This window comes from Nicotiana tabacum, chromosome 19, assembly GCF_000715075.1.
Source record: "Nicotiana tabacum cultivar K326 chromosome 19, ASM71507v2, whole genome shotgun sequence".
NCBI classification, from domain to species: domain Eukaryota; kingdom Viridiplantae; phylum Streptophyta; class Magnoliopsida; order Solanales; family Solanaceae; genus Nicotiana; species Nicotiana tabacum.
Window position 1 is genome coordinate 40,432,546 of NC_134098.1, and position 16,688 is coordinate 40,449,233.

At 37.2% G+C, this 16,688-nt stretch overlaps 1 non-coding gene across 1 annotated transcript; it reads right to left on the reverse strand.

Annotated features, from left to right (window-relative positions):
- Window positions 1-2,388: 2,388 nt before the first annotated feature.
- On the reverse strand, window positions 2,389-16,288 carry LOC107792504 (uncharacterized). The gene is made up of 14 exons (XR_012702652.1): window positions 15,697-16,288; window positions 14,016-14,125; window positions 13,006-13,068; window positions 12,724-12,916; window positions 12,405-12,509; window positions 12,178-12,302; window positions 11,523-12,098; window positions 9,715-9,780; window positions 9,308-9,384; window positions 7,887-8,168; window positions 4,837-5,170; window positions 4,607-4,759; window positions 2,830-3,363; window positions 2,389-2,737 (listed from the first exon to the last, which is right to left on the reverse strand). It is a non-coding gene; the product is annotated as an uncharacterized LOC107792504 (transcript).
- Between the last annotated feature and the right edge of the window lie 400 nt (window positions 16,289-16,688).

Genomic DNA, 16,688 nt, shown 5'->3' on the forward strand with positions numbered 1-16,688 from the left:
GCCAATTGATTTAAACCATACTCTTGTAAAGAATAAAGGTCAAAGCAAGTCTCAATTGGAATATGCTCGAGTGTTGGGAAGTTTGATGTACATTATGAATTGTACACGACCTGATATATCTTGTGCGATAAGTAAGCTTAGTCGATACATAAGTAATCCCAACCAAGCTTATTGGATAGCAATGAAACGAGTTTTGGGATATTTGAAATATACCCAAGAGTATGCATTATATTATAATAATTATCCCGCAGTTGTTGAGGGATATAGTGATGCAAACTGGATCACCGGATCAACGGAATCAAAATCCACAAGTGGATATGTTTTTTACCATTGGTGGAGGAGCAATGTCTTGGAAGTCGTCCAAATAGACATACATCGCCCGCTCTACAATGGAGTCCGAGTTTATAGCTTTAGACAAGGCCGGTGAAGAAGTTGAATGGCTCCGGAATTTCTTAGAAGATATTCCATTTTGGCCCAAACCTGTGGCACCTGTATGCATACATTGCGACAGTCAAGCAGCAATAGGAAGGGCTGGGAGCATTATATATAACGGGAAATCTTGTCACATTCGACGAAGGCATAATACCGTTAGACAACTACTCTCTAGTGGAATTATCACAATTGACTATGTAAAGTCAAAAGATAATGTATCGGATCCGCTTACAAAAGGCCTACCTAGGGAGGCGGTTGAGAAGTCATCAAAGGGAATGGGACTATAGCCGAGAATAAGTCACTGTGGCGGTAACTCTACCTAGAAGACTGGAGATCCCAAGATCTAGGTTCAAGGAGATCAAACAAAGTCATTAATGACGGTTCAACATTGTCAAATAAAATTTCTTTTTGGTCCATTCTCGTGATGAGAAAATGTTCAGTACCAAGGATAAAGAGTTAAGGCTTTTTAATGGTTTCTAAATTTGATACGGAATATATCAAATAGTGTATCTACGGGATAATACGTTTAGGAATCACCTATGTAAGTGTAAAGTGTAAGCCGCTTCAAAGAGAATTCTGTAAGGTCGGTTCTCTACGCACTTATGAACCAGGTGGTGTTCATGGCTGAAACGAACACAACAATTAGAACCAAAGAAGGTTAAGGGTTGATTGTGTGACTTATGGTTGTCTAGGTATACACAGAAGTTCGACGGTTCAAAGATATCAAATCTACCGATTGACCAAGTATATCCGACATAAGCTCACTACGGAAAGTTCAAAGGGAAACCTACTTATCCAGATGCAATTAATCCTTAATTGCGAATCACACAGTATTTTCATGCATGTTTTTCCACATATGTCCATTCCTCATTCATGTGGGGGATTGTTGCGTTTTTATTAAGGGGTGTGAATGGAAAATGGAAGAGGCACCTCTTGAGTGTGAATGGAAAATGGAAGAGGCACCTCTTGGATTGCACCTCTTCATCTCACCCTTTCATTGTCTATAAATAGAGAGGCTTAGCCTCATTTTCCACTACTGTAAAATCTGAAATCTCTCCCCTCAATTTTCTGCATACTGCATTGATTTTTCAAAAGCAAAACGTAAGCATTTTGTGTGATTTGCTCCGCCATTTGAGTTCGCCGAAATTCTGTGATTTGAAGTGCCGCTATCACAGAATAGTTATTTCGTTCTATCCTGGGAGGAATTAATCCACAACCTTGGGCATTGTGAGGGGATTAAATTCCTTAAGGAAACACAAGAAATTTGTGGGCTCGAAATTTTTTCTGCTTTGTTTTTTCCTTAAACTAACGTTTATTGATTTACTGGTTTTGAATACAGAATGACAACAATAACTTTGTTCCAGTGGAGGAATTTGAGATAAAAGACGAGAGCAACTACGGAGTGGTGGCGAGTCTCGATTTTGCGGTGGCCAACGGGATTTAACCAGCTTCACTAATTTAACCGGAGAAGGTGGACATTTTCGCTTTATTTTCTTTGGGCTTTTCCCATTTCTTCATTTTAGGCTTTTTTTTACAAGGACGTGCCTTCACCCCATTGGTGCGTGGCATACACTTGATTTGAATAAGTGGTCAAATACCAAAGGGTGAGGCATTAGACACATTTTGTGAAAGATTGAGTGCGTAAGTTAATTTTCGTTTTCATAGTTGAGGGGTAACTTATGTATTTTGCCAAGAATTAATAAAACCAAAGCTAATATATGTATTATTTTTCCAAATACATCCTGCCAAACGACCCTTTATTGTGTTGGACCAGGTTGGTTGTGGACCGACCCGATGCTGTTCACTTGTTGCTTACAATTACCAGTGAAGATTTTGAATACTGAGGCTAATGCATCTGGCTAATTACGTTGATGGACAATCAAATAAGTACATAACTGGCTACCGGAGTTCTCTAGAAAACCAGAGTCCCACAAAATTACAAGGATATCGTCGCACTAATCTAAAATTTAAATCTTTCATTCTCTGCTGACAGGCAACCATAGAGAGGCCCAAGAAATATACACAAAGAATTCACTTAAATCGTCATATGTATATTTTGTACAGTCATAAAATTGAAAAAATGCCTATATATACAAGACCGGCTAAGGTAAAGAATTTATGGCTTCCTCAAAGCAGACGCTGCACCCATGACAACAGCTAATACAAGGCCCAAACCAGCACCAAGTGAAGCACCAACAGCCGCAGCATTCAGAGAATTGGCCTTTGCCTGAGAATCTTGAATTGCACCTGCAGCAACTGCTCTCTCCCGAGCCAATTCCACAAAAAGCCTATCTCTGGCAAACTCCTAGAGACAACAAAACCACCACATTTGTGTCATGAACCGGGGGGGGGGGGGGGGGAGGTTAAGAAAGTCTTCTTTTCACTTCAATTCCTTACCTGCAAAGCAGCTTCTTCATGGCTCCTAAGTACGCGGTGGACAAGCTCACACAAAGCAGATACACCATCAACGGGGAGAATAGATGCTTTCTTCTGGAAAGGCCTCCGGACAAGTTCAAGTGGAGCAAAAATTAGCTTTTGGGCACCATTCATTCCCTCGGGATCTTTCCCTTCTGTATACCAAGATTGAGGAGCACCAGCGGCACTGGGCATAACATAAGGACATGAGTTGATAACCTCTGTTGTGCTAGGAGATGCTTGATATGCCTTCAGAGCAGCATTAATAGCTGCCTTTTGCTGGTGTGCGCTGACAGAAAATTTGTTTGTTATGGCAAGTACCCAAGGTATTCCAAGAGATTTTGCCTCGTTTAGGAGAAGGGATATGGCAGGTTGTTGCGAAGCATTTGAGTCGTTGTAGCGAGGAATTCTATGAGATAGATTATGCACAAGTATAACCAAATCAGTTTTCTTACTGAGATCGCGAATTCCTTTCCACAGTTCATCCCTGAAATGTGTTGCCTCCATGTTCAGATTCTATAAGACAAAATAGAGGGTCAAAATTGAGCACTTAAAAAAAAACCAAATAAATCCAAGTAATGATAAATAAAGCCACCAAATGAGTACATGACCATCCATGGAGAAAGACAAAGTGAGAAGTGACAATTTTAAGCAGTTCTTAATGAACTTCCATTCAAGACTGTTGCTAAGAAAATTTAGCCAAAACATCTAAGAAAGATTGCTCTCTTCCCCCTTCTCCAAAACCTTGCTGCAATAAAATGCCTGCTTCGAATATGGGAAGATGTATGATGTCTTCTGTTTCACCATGTATGTTTTTCCAGTAAAATGGCACCCAAGATATAACTTGCAAGTGAGGGGAAAAAATGCAAAATCGATGTTTCATACGACAGGAACGGTGAGCATACATAAACAGATTGAGAGAGAAATGTTTCTCCTAAAAAAGAACTCAACTCAAAGTTACACCAACACTTCTCATAAACTAAGATTTTCCTCTCTTTTTTTACAAGGACTAAGATCTTCCTCTCTTTTCTCAAAGGTTTATTATTACTATTGTCTTGTGTTTTTGGTAACCGAGAAATACCTGAAGGCCGGCTTGCGCACCGTTCGAGACTAGGTAATAATGTGCCGCCCCTCTATCCTTTTACACTTAAATACTAGGCTTTTGGCTGGGGCAGACTTCGAGCCCGTGACGTGCTCGTAATACACACATCACGAGTTGCGCTCTTACCACTATTGGGGCCAAAAGTTTACTATATTTTTCTAACAGTTTCTCCAGATATTTCATCGATCGGGGTTAACTTTTGTGCACGAATCTGTTCCTCTTGACAGAGTTCAGAGTTCAGAAGAATTGACTGCAAAATTACTTCCTCCGAGGCTCCGACCCCAGATATGTAACCTACTTTAACATGCACACTGATCAAGAGTAAAATGGTAGAATAAATTTATTCAGCAAGTTCGGTAGAGTAAAGTTTAAAATACACTTAGAAATGTAAAGATAGTGACGTTAATTTGAAAGATGTCCCATCAAATTAAAAAAAAATACATATATGCTTTTGGAATTTTGGAGAGAAAAACTTGCCACTAAAGAAATGGGTCACCTTTTTAGGGAAGGAGGAAGTGAGTCACATCCCAATCAGGTAAAAAGCTTATGACAGGATCTTAAAAAGAATTAGCAACACAACATTTGGAAGGTATATGAATCTTCCATATTCAAAGCACCACCCAGAGAAGAGAGATGAAGCAGACGAGTTAAAGGAACCTGTAGATTAACTCCAGCTGAATCAGAATAGCACAAGCCACAGGCAATTCCCTCTTGAACATCATTGTCTACATGTAGATTTTCAATACTCTCAATGCGAGCACTTCGGCCTCGATCCAGAATTGCCTTTAAAAGAGAGGTTTTACCAGAGCCCTACATGATTCACAAGTATTAACTACAGAGATATCTAAAGCATCATCGTCTCAAGTCTAATTTAAAACCAATCATACCTCAAGGCCAATTAACCTAACCCTACGGGTTCTCAGATTAACCTCTTTCCAGACGGTAGAAAAATCAGTTGTACAGTATATGACGAAGTCATCTAAATCATCTGGGAGTATGAAATTCCCCTCTTCTATCTTGGTCACATTTTGCTTCAATTTCGTATCAACGTAGGATGAATCAATTGAAGAAAAAATAGGTATATCCTCCACCATGTGGTGCTTAGGGGGTCGTCTCAATGGAGCTCCAACTAGTACCCGCATATTTTGAACTTCTGGTTGTTCTCCATGATCTAGTGAGTGAGCTGGGGGCGAAGGAAAAGACTCCACGGAGGTTGAACACCTAAATTTAAGTTTAAATATAAATATAATCTCACTGAAACTGACATCCTCAATGTTAAAGGCATTCATCAGGTAAGCAATTCTTATTACCAACATAACTTACTAACTTCTCTGGTAATCACAACTTATAATATCCACCTAACACGTCGTTGGGGAAGACCAGAAGAAAACTGACTGATTCAGGAGCATGATCAAACAGAGAAGTCCTAAAGAATATAAATAACTACTTATTGGAACCTCGAGTTACTTTGGATCCTTTTTATTGGCAATCAAGAGTGACCTTGTAGGAGCCAATGGTCTACCAAGCTGATCAATGGATAAAGAGGGTGTTTGGCTAAGCTTATAAGCTGGTCAAACTAACTTATAAGCACTTTTTGACTTATCTACGCGTTTGGTTAAGTTAAAAGTGCTTATAAGCCAAGTGCTTATAAGTCAAAAATAAGCCAAAAGCCATAAGTTGGTCACCCCCAACTTATGAATTTTTAGCTTATAAGCACTTTAAGTTTGACCAAGATTTTTACTATTTTATCCTTAAAATATTCCTTTTTAGAACAAAACTATTACATCGATACTCACTGCCTCAAGTATTTTTACAACCTAACCCCTCTTCAAGTCTACAATTCTCATTGACTATTTAAGATAAGCAAATTCTCTATTCCTTTTGCATATTTGTATCTATGTGATTGTGTATTAATCTTTGAACTGTATGTAATAAATGAGGACATATAAAACTTTTGGTGTATTGCTTTCTAAGTGTTGTGGTGATGAAAACAGTGTTTGTTTCTCTTCAAATATTTTGTCCTATTTAGGTTTATTTTTTACTGAGAAACTTGTCAATTTATTAATTATTATAACTTATGATTATATGCTTATCATAAAATAAATTATATTTATCATAAAAATTATCTTATCTAAGCACAGTTGTAATTAAAATAAAATGATAAATAAAATATTTTGTATTTGAATCGATATGGAATCCAAAATTTTGAAGAAATTACGCCCTTATAAGTGTATAACAGTTCTAAGGTTATTTAAGTCATTTTAACAGAAAAAGAGCTTATCAGCACTTTTTTTTATCAAATACCACAGCAGCTTATTATCAATTTCAGCACTTGTATCCAAACATGTAACTGCTTATTTATTAAATCAGTTTCACCACTTAAAAGTGTTTTTCAACACCTAATGCTTGTCAGCTACTTCAAATGAGCTAATCCAAACGGTCTCAAAGTCTCATTTCCAACAATCATTCAATCAACTGAAGGAGCAGAAACATGATAAACACTCCGGCATAAAGTCCGATTGCAGAGAACAAGTTTTAATGACAATTACGGGACAGGAACGACAAAGAACAAATGCCCTACTACATTTCATATTCAAGAAGTAAAGAAGACATATTTTGGCTCTTGGCAAAGGAAACTTCTACACAGCTCTTACACATAACAAGATATGATATTACACATGAATGCCCCTCTATGATAGACCCCATGATGACCTATGTTATTGAATTAAACTGATGCATTTTTCAGTTTCCCAAAGAAAACTAACCTAAAAAAAATCAAATTCTCTAAAATAAAACTCATCATGAAGATACTACAAGTATCCTTTTCAGGTAGGAATCTTGGACAAAGAAACTATACAATGTTGCACATTTTCAGCTTTAAACAATGTTTTAATAATAAAAGTTGAGTCTTGCCACCGGACTCGTGCATGGGATCCTACAAATGCCCCAAACTGATCGTAGGGCTTAAGTCTCATGCAACTAATGCCTCAATAGGTGTAATGTCTGCCCAATGCATGCTTTACTGCGAGGGCTGACCATATGTAACACTTTATGCCCCTATAACAGAACATTTTCTTTTAATCGTTTGATAATAACTACTCCCTCCGTTCCAGTTTATGTGAACATATTTCCTTTTTGGTCCGTTCCAAAAAGAATGACCCCTTTCTAAATTTGGAAACAATTTTGCTTAAACTTACAATTCTACCCTTAATGAGAAGCTTTTATAACCACACAAATACCTTGGGCTCCTTTTTGACTTGTTTAGGACCACAAATTCCAAAAGTCTTTCATTTTTTCTTAAACTCCGTGCCCAGTCAAAACGGAGGGAGTATATAATATGTTGTTCTACAATTAAGAATTTGAGACTTCGAAGATCATTATATACATATATTTAGAGAGTCAACTCAATTTTTTAATGCTTTTAAATTTTACACAATTTTAATGGGTATTCTGTAATATTTCATATTTGAATATATTCTCACTTATGTCTATCTTAATTCTTAATAATACAAAAAAATCATAGGACATACATCCCATGGCTTAGAGCAAACGTCCTGCCAGCCTATGCATACCCGGCCCTGCACCTCCACCTTTTAACATTGTTTGTACTCAAAAACTTTTCGTAGAAGACTCATAAATCGCTCCGTATGGAGAATCGATCAAAAAGGCCAGGAAAACAAGCCACTTAAAACATTCGCACAAAGCTCCAGAACACAAACATAAATTGAAAAACATATGTTAATCCAAGAGGATTCAGCTTCAGTGTGTCAAGATCCATTGAAAGGTAAACAGCTACTTCACAAAATAAAAAGTTAATTCTAAAAAAATCAACAATCAGATAAAAGCTGTAGAAGGAAATCAGTATAATAAAATGGTCAAAATAAGTTTTGAAAAAATGTCGGTAATCATGGATTTTGTAGCGGGATAAAGGGAATACCAGCGCCCATTTACTCGAGCTTCAACAAGTGTACACAGATGTAACCCAAAACCAGATATGTCAACTTTCAAAGGATCTGCATTCTTCCCACAAGGAATACCACTCCATCCGAGTGGAACAAGTGAAGTGGCAGTACGGATAACAGGGGACTCCACAATGTGCCCTAGATCAACAGTCCCACCAACAGAAATGCCTAACCATTTCTGTAACTGTGGGAATTGCTGCATTTGTTCAATCCCCAAGAAAGGTATTGTGTCATCGCTCATGCATAGTTCATAGATTCTGTAAATAAAAATAGAAATAGGGTAACCATCAAAAATCATATTGCACTAAGTTAATTAGAAAGAAAAATAAATAAATAGATATAAATACGAAAATATACAACAACAAAGGAAAAAAAAAAGATACATCCAGCCACAACATATTTTTATAAGGTTTTAGAAAAGAAGGGATGAATGGGTATCCGAAGAAATTTACTTCAACATCTTAAAACATAAAATTAAACAAGAAGAGTATATCTACCAACAAGTTTGCACATATGGTATTAAAACATTTTGTTTCATCAGCGCCCTCAACTAAGGAAGACAGTTGGAAAAGATATAAAAGTGGCCTTTTCCTCTCCAATTGAAGACTTTCTTGATAGTCAAAGATATTCTTGCAATAAACTCATTATCTAATATTGCATAACTTTTCCTAGTTTACGTTATCTGAAATCATCAAAAGGAGAATACCACTAGTATATTCATCTGAAACAAAGTATATTCTAATCCCTTGTACTATGACTGACAACTATCACATTGACAAACAATAGACAAACAAGGACCACCACAAGTGAACATGGGGTGAAAAAGTGAGTTTAAGCGTTCAGGAAAAGTATTTAAAAATACATGAGCAGAGAAACTGCCACAACGTACAGTGAACTTAAATGTAGAAGTAGTGAAAAGACCTGAAAAAGCTTGTTACTATTATTAACTAATTTAGATATTCGTAAAGGTTTTCTTTAACAAATTGTGTGTGGATTCCAATTGCTCTGTGTGCGTGTTTGTAATGTCACACTATAGCCACTAGATTATTCCTACAAAACATAAATTTAATATACTACATATTGTATTTATAAAATGCAAAGGAGACTTATACCACGGAATTCAAGCAATAAGAAGTATTAACTTAGCAACCATTATTTTGAAGCATCTACTTAAAAAACTCTAATAAATTGACTACAGAAAATTTTCCAGTCTGATCAAGAAAAGTCACGATAATTATTTAATAAAAGAAATTAAATCATGCAAGGGAGCTTTACGAGTGCCCACAAGGACGATGCAATTCACCCACAGAATGTGACCACATAATTCTCACCTTTCACGATTTAACATAGGGGTGGATAAAGCCAACTTTTAAATTCAAATGATATAACATGTTACCTTTGAAACCGGGATCTGTATGACTTCATTGAATGTGATTGAAACCTTTCCCTTACTTCAGCAAGTACAGATCTGACCTGAAAATGCCTTTGCCATAAGAAGCAACCAAAATGAGAAACTACTAAAAGCCATCAAACATATCTTCTTACAGAATGACCGCCCAGACAGAAATGTTAAGCAGAGGGTTTTTTTCGCTTCATGCTTGTGGAGGGAGAAGTATAAATAGACAATACACTGCCATTCGATGTTTGACTTCACTCATCTTTCCACTGGTTTGAGGGACTTTAAACCTTTCTGCCTTTTCAAGAAGAGGAGGATGTGAGGAGATGACATCCCCACTGAATTTTTTATACCCCAAGAACCTATCAAAAATTTGAAACTCAAAGAAAGGTAAATAGAACTCATACCGATGTCAATTTTGAGTATTCTGCACCAGATAGAAACTCCACAGATGAATTTCCCAGGAGAAAAAGCTGTTGAAATCACATATTTAGTACACACCAGATGTTACACATACAAGGAAAATAAGTCAAGAAATAAAGTTGGGATTAGACCAGCCTATGCTGATATGGTAAAATAGAAAGAACTACATCTCAACTCAAAACTAGTAGGGATCGATAATAAGAATCCCTCTATACGTTCTGCTATATTTAGAGCCTATTTCATTACAATTCAGGTGAGTCGATTGTGTTTATAGCAAATTAAGGGTTCTCTAACACTAGAAAGAAGTTTTCTAGATATCATACTTGTCCTTTCTCGGACCTAATGTAAAAGTAACAACAACTGAGCTTAATCCTAACTAGTTGTATCACCTACATGGATCATTTGCTTCTGCTCTGTACTACTCTTAGTTAATTCAGCATTAGTTAGAAGAGATAGTAAGCCTTTTGAGACAACATATGTGATTTTAGATCTCTTTAATCCCCTTTTAGCACCTTCAATCACCATAGAGTCGCAAACCTACAAACTGGAGCACCAGAGGTCTACGGCTCTCCGCAGATCATGGTCAAAGCATACCATGCACCACCTTCCCTCAGTATATCCCCTATGCCTGCTACTAGCACCCTCCGTACCATTTCTAGTTATATCCATCTTGTATGACCCCACACACAGTGTTTTCCAGAGCAAAATGCGCAAAAAAGCGACAAGATACGTGGGCTTGTAGTGAAAAGCATGAAGTGAAGCGAACGCTTCTTTGAAGTGAAGCGCACATTTATGAAAAAATTTTAAAAAATACTGTTTAGCATGATAATAATCATATTGCAATTGAATTAACTAATTTCAGCATCCTATATAAAGTAGTGTCAATATTAATCCAACTACTAAAAATTGAGATTCAAAGAACCGACCACTTCTCTTTTGGAACACTTTGTGCGTCATTGTTTGAAACGCACACTTCTCTAAAGCAATGTGCTTTACCCATGGAGCAATAAGCCCTCGCTTCGCATTGTTCACCACTTTAAGCGACAAATCAAAGACTTTTAATAATACTAACTGCACATCCACATTGTTCACCACTTTAAGCTACAAATCAAAGACTTTTAATAAGACTGACTGCACATCCACCTTTATAGGCTTAGATAATTAAATCTTAACATCTACCTTTTTAGAGCCTTATGCTAACAAATTTAGCATATATCTTGGAGACGCAAGACGGATGCAACGCTACCACATTTCCCTAACCTCAGAAAATGGAAGATTCACCCAATCCAAAAGATAAGAGAGAAAAGAAAGTAAAAAATCAACACTAAATTACCACAACCAACACAAATAGCAAGTTTAAAACTTCCACGAGGCACGAGCAGAGAACTAACGCAAGATGTAATAATCCCTCCGTTTTTCTTTACAAAACTATAGTTGACTGGGTACAGAGTTTAAGAACGAAAGAAGATTTTTGGCTACCAAAAGTAAGCATGTCATCATCAAGGACAAAAAAGGAAGTTCAAAGTAAGGAGTTTCCAAATATAGAAAGGCATCATTCTTTTTAGAATTGACTAAAACGAAAAGAGTACCACATAAAATAGAACAAACAGAGTAACAGATTACAAGAAGGGAACAGAAGAATGAGGGAAAAAAACCAAAAAGAAATAATAAGTTAATAGAAGTCATGTATCAGGAGTAAACAAAGAAACTGCAGAAAAAAGCATAATAAGTCATGCATGTAATAATCAGTATAAAATAAAGCACCAAAGAGTAAAATAGATGGTATATCAACCTGCCCAAATGGTACATACGAGGGTAAGTACGGCATGCGGCGCCACCCCTTCTTGTCCCCATTATTGGTATTACTTTCCGCTACAGATTTACCCATTTTATCTTCACTGGGAATGTCTTCATCGTAGGTAATGGTCGGAGAGAAATGCCATCAGAACCTTCTTGAATTTCAAGAGACTGAGGGGTATTAGTTATATCATTGACTGATGGCATTGAAACAGAATCAGTAGTAGGTGTCTCAAGAGGTTCAACTTTCTTTCCTCTGTATCTATACAACTGCTTTCTAACACCTTCCAAAGGCACAAGCCTCGAAAGCCTCCAAAAGGAATTCTGCACCGGACCTACACCCAGCACCAGCTGCTCTCCTTCATTATCTTTCGCTTTTTCAGTTTTCTGCTTCAGTAGCGACAACTCACTAGATTCTGACGTAGATACTGAAGCTCCACCATCAGAAGGTATTGGCAGAGACCGTGCATTATAGTGATGAAAATAAGCAGGAGATAAGATGCGGGGCACCAAATCTTCTGGAATGCAGTAGGTTTTGAAAAAATGCTGCCAACCTTTTCCATTCACATACCTGGAGAGAAAAATCAGGTTAGAAGTCAGAAAATATATGTTTAAAAAAGAATAACAAGAAAGATTAATTTCAAACTCACTCTCTCAATGCAGCATTTCCAACTGGTGGTTGGGAAAAGGTGATACACTTCACCTGAATTTTTTCATTCTCTTTCGATGAAGCAGCAAAAACCCTCAGAATCGCAAGGGTTGCTAAGACTGCTACCTGTAAAGACAACACCTAAATCAACTTTTCCAAACAAAAAAAATGGAGACACCTACAATGACACGAGAGCAATAGTCACGGCTAAAGAAAGCTCAAACTTACCGCTCCACCAAGTGAATGGCCACATAATACTAGTTTGCGTTTCTTTTTCTGGGCAAGCCTGTACAGCTCCAGAGCGGGTATGCCTTTAGCACGTGCCATGAAACCCTAAGGACAATAGCTGCCAAAATTTAAGGAGCGAAGAACGAAAACTGGAAACTAGAAGACACCATACATACAAACATATATGTATGCATTGCATATATATATGTATATATGCATTTTACATACATAATACTATATATTATACATTATATATATGTGTGTATATATATATATATATAGACACACGATAATGACATGCAAATGAGAGTTCTAATACCCTATGTGCAGCAGGTTTTGGAGTCAGCTTCGTTGGCTTAGTCTTAGATTCCAAAAGTTTAGAGTGATTCTCTATGTTGCTCCTTTGGGTGTCCACCTGACCAGACTCCATAGGTTCAAGTCCATGAATATCTTCAGCAGCATCCTCATGGAATAAGGCACCTTGAAATATATTCACATCAGCCATGACATCCCTTCATAACCAAAGAAAATGGAAGTGTAAAGAACATATATCACAAAAAATACAGACATCATCTGAACTGAAAGAGACATGCAAACTTACTTATATTGCTTGGTCCCAATAAAGGAAGCAAATAATGTATCTCCTGCTTCCGCCAAAAGATACCTATAAGAAAGAGAAAACGGAAATAAGAAAAGAAAAGCACTGAGATGCAAGGGAAATAGTGTAGCTTCCATGTCAAAAAACCTTGCACATCAAACCAAACCTTTTTTTTCTTTTTTTCCTTTTCTTGTTTTGGATAAGGCATTAAACCAAACATACGGTCAGAAGATGCAACAAAAAATAACTGCAAAGAGATGGTAATTGAACTTGAACTGAATTTTGAGCAATCAAATTCTGGTAAAGGAAAGCAGCTTCTTTTGGTTACCAGCTAAATTGACTAACACACCAAAACCATCACCCTTCCCCCTCCCTTACCTACTCAACAACCCACTGGTGTAGCAGGGCCACACAAAGTGGAAAGGAAAGATTGCAAGCAGGTGTGGATGTCAGACAAGAGTGAGAAAAGTTGGGGCCACGGAGATAAATTGAAATTCGATTTCATCTGTCTAGGAGGAATCTGAAATAAGATGAAACATCCATTATGTCCTGATTTTACCATCACATAAAAAGAGAAAATATATTATGCCTACTTAGAGCACTCAGGGATGAACATGTTTTCAACATATCTTTAAGCAATGACATTACAACATAGATGCACATCAAACATCTTCCAGGCATTATTGTCACAAGATTTCTCCTTGTTACTTCTCAGGAAACAGCCACAACAATCAAGTAAGACAGAAAACCATCTCCAGTACCCTATGCAACATAGATTTGTTTGCATGACATCCACTACCAGTTCTCACATCTAATGAAGCCATTGAATGCCCAACTCTTGAACTTACTAAACATTTTACAAATAAACAAACCACTTTATCCACAAGGTGTTCAATAATGGCTCTAACCAGTCAATTCCAATTCAAAATACCACCAACAAAACAGATAAACAGAATAAAATAAATAAATAAATAAATGAAAATAACAAAATGATGAAAATGATTTAAAAGAACCTATGTGGAACACGATCTGAAGAAGGTTGAACACGCTCTAAGGAAACAACTTCTCCTCCAAAGTCAGCCTTAAATTTATTCACGGCCCGCACCATTTCAGCTGCAGGTCTCTGTCATGAGAGGATGTCAGATTTTGTAAGCAAAGCAATGAGTCTATAACTACTTCAATATTTTCCATTTGAAAAAAAAAAAAAAAGCACTACCCCCTGCTTATTACCCTCATTAAGCCAGGCCATAAGCCCCTTGCATCTGCACCCCCCCCCCCCAATTGTGGCCTCTTACTATTGGTTAGATATATTCGTTTTGAACTTAGAGTTGTCTTCATATTTGCAAATCTTACATGAAAGTGATTACAAATCTATCGGAGCTCAGATAGCAGGTAAGAAAGCTCCTTGAATACTTTCAGTAACTGCCTAACTGATGTGTTATAGGCGTGTATGTCCACATGTCTTTGCTTCCCTTCATGATTAGTGTGAAGCTTTTATTTATCTTTAACTTGATTACATCACCCACCTAAATGTGCTAAGCCCTGAAATTAGGTGCGGAGGTTAGACTCTCTTAGGTGACACTTTGTGCAAGCACTAAGGTATACATGCTTTATATTGAATAGAGCAATGTTAAATAATAAATACATATGCTAAAGTACACATCAATCTCTACGGAAACATTATTTATGAATACATTAGTTTTTTTTTATGAAGCAAGGGAATTTCATTAAATGGCATCAAGAAGATGCATAGCAAAAATTACAACATAAAGGTATTGTCTGCTCATATGCAGAAAAACTTACAGGACAACTAAGGAGCAGACAAAATCCAGAAATAGTTCAACACTAGTTACAGGGGCTGATTGAACCAACTAAATAAGTTATTTAAACAAGTGGCTTTATGAATACATTAGTAATTATAAAATAAAATAAAAATTGGTGCTTCATGTGCAGATGATCGGGAGAAGACGTGGACCATTTACTAGTGCACTGCCAAGTTGCACCGAATTGGGGTCAGACTGTGTTGAACTGAAATCAAGCTTTAATTGTACTTCACACTTAAAGCCCTGCATATCCTTGGAGCCTTTATACCATTTGCCTTTAAGAACACTGCTCCCACTTTATTACCCTCGTTAAGTTAGGCAAGCACTACCTAGGGCCACAAACTGCATCTGCATCACTTTTTCTCTAGAAGTTTGTGTCATCTAAAGCCATAGTTCGAAATATTCATTTTATTGTCTTCATAGTCCCAATTCCTACATGAGACATTATGACGTAATTGCAAATCTATTAGAGCTCAATTAGAAGGTAAGTAAAGAGGAAGTTCTTTGAAAACTTTCAGTACTAATGTGTTATAGGCATTCATGCCTATCCGCAGAAGAGGGGGAACATATTTCTTTTATTAAAAAACATGTGTCTTAATTTGCACCATAAACTCTTTCCCCGCGTTTCTATTAAGCCACCTAACTACAAACACAGGCATTGCATAGAATGCTATCATTATTCTTCAATCAACAACATACAATGCCAGAATTAAGTCTTAAGGGATAGGTTACTTCTAATCCTGCTGCTATCATCTCCAAAAAAACGCAATAATCACAAATTAAAAAGTAAATGTATTTCACAATTCAATGTTAACAATAAACATTGTAGTGAACGTTTCACTAACGCATTTTCAGGAAATCAAAATTTTACCTTATATACACATTCAGAGAGCACCATGCAACAAAGGATATCCTGCAAATCAGCAACAGATTCAGCCTTAACAGCAAGACAGAGTTCCTGAAGTTGCTTCTTCCTTCTCTCGTACTCTTCCTGAATCAGTTTCCTCTGCTCTCTGGCATCCGCCCAAGGCCACCGCACAGCCATTTTCCACTGCTGTGGCCACGTGATTTTCAGGATCTTTGATTTTTGGCCTCTAATCCATGATTCTACTCTCCGTTGTAAAGACTCCATTGTCCACTAACCCTAATCACGCTCTAATTAACCGCCCGGGACAACGGCGTCTCTGTTTCTAAAATATCTCGGCGGTTTGTGGTTGCGATTGGCGTGCAAAATGCCGACTGTACGGGGGAATGGGGATGCCGAATCAGAATGTTATCGTTAAAGCATATGCCTAAAAGTAAATAACTTTCGTCGAATAACCGAAAAAGAAAAAGTATATTTTTCTCCCGAATTTTACTAAAGGAATTTTCTCATAGTTTTTTTTTTTCTTTTAGATCTTCTCTGCATCTTCTTTTCTAGATCTTCTACTTTGTGTCTTTTGATCACTTTACTGTTATGCGTCAACTCGTCCGATTCTATAATTGATTTTATGCTATTACTTGCCTTGCATTTTGAGGATTTAATGATAATTTGTGCGACGTTTGAACTTAATTGAATTGATTTTATGTGCAAGAATATTTGAACACAGAGTGAAAAGAATGTTGCACAAAATAACATCGAAGATGTGGAAGTAGAGCAAAAAAAGGAGTTCGGCACAAGACACGGCATAGTTGGCGTCCAGGCGGTGCCCTATTCCACCCAGGGCGACACAGATCACGCGCCTAAGGGCGCCTCGCGAGAAGAAGGTGGCGCCTCTCTCCGGCGCTCCTGTCCAAGATAAAATTATTTTCTTGTTAATTTTAAACATGGATAATTCGGTCCTAACCTATAAATACCCCTTAAACATGTCTAAGAAGGGGGTT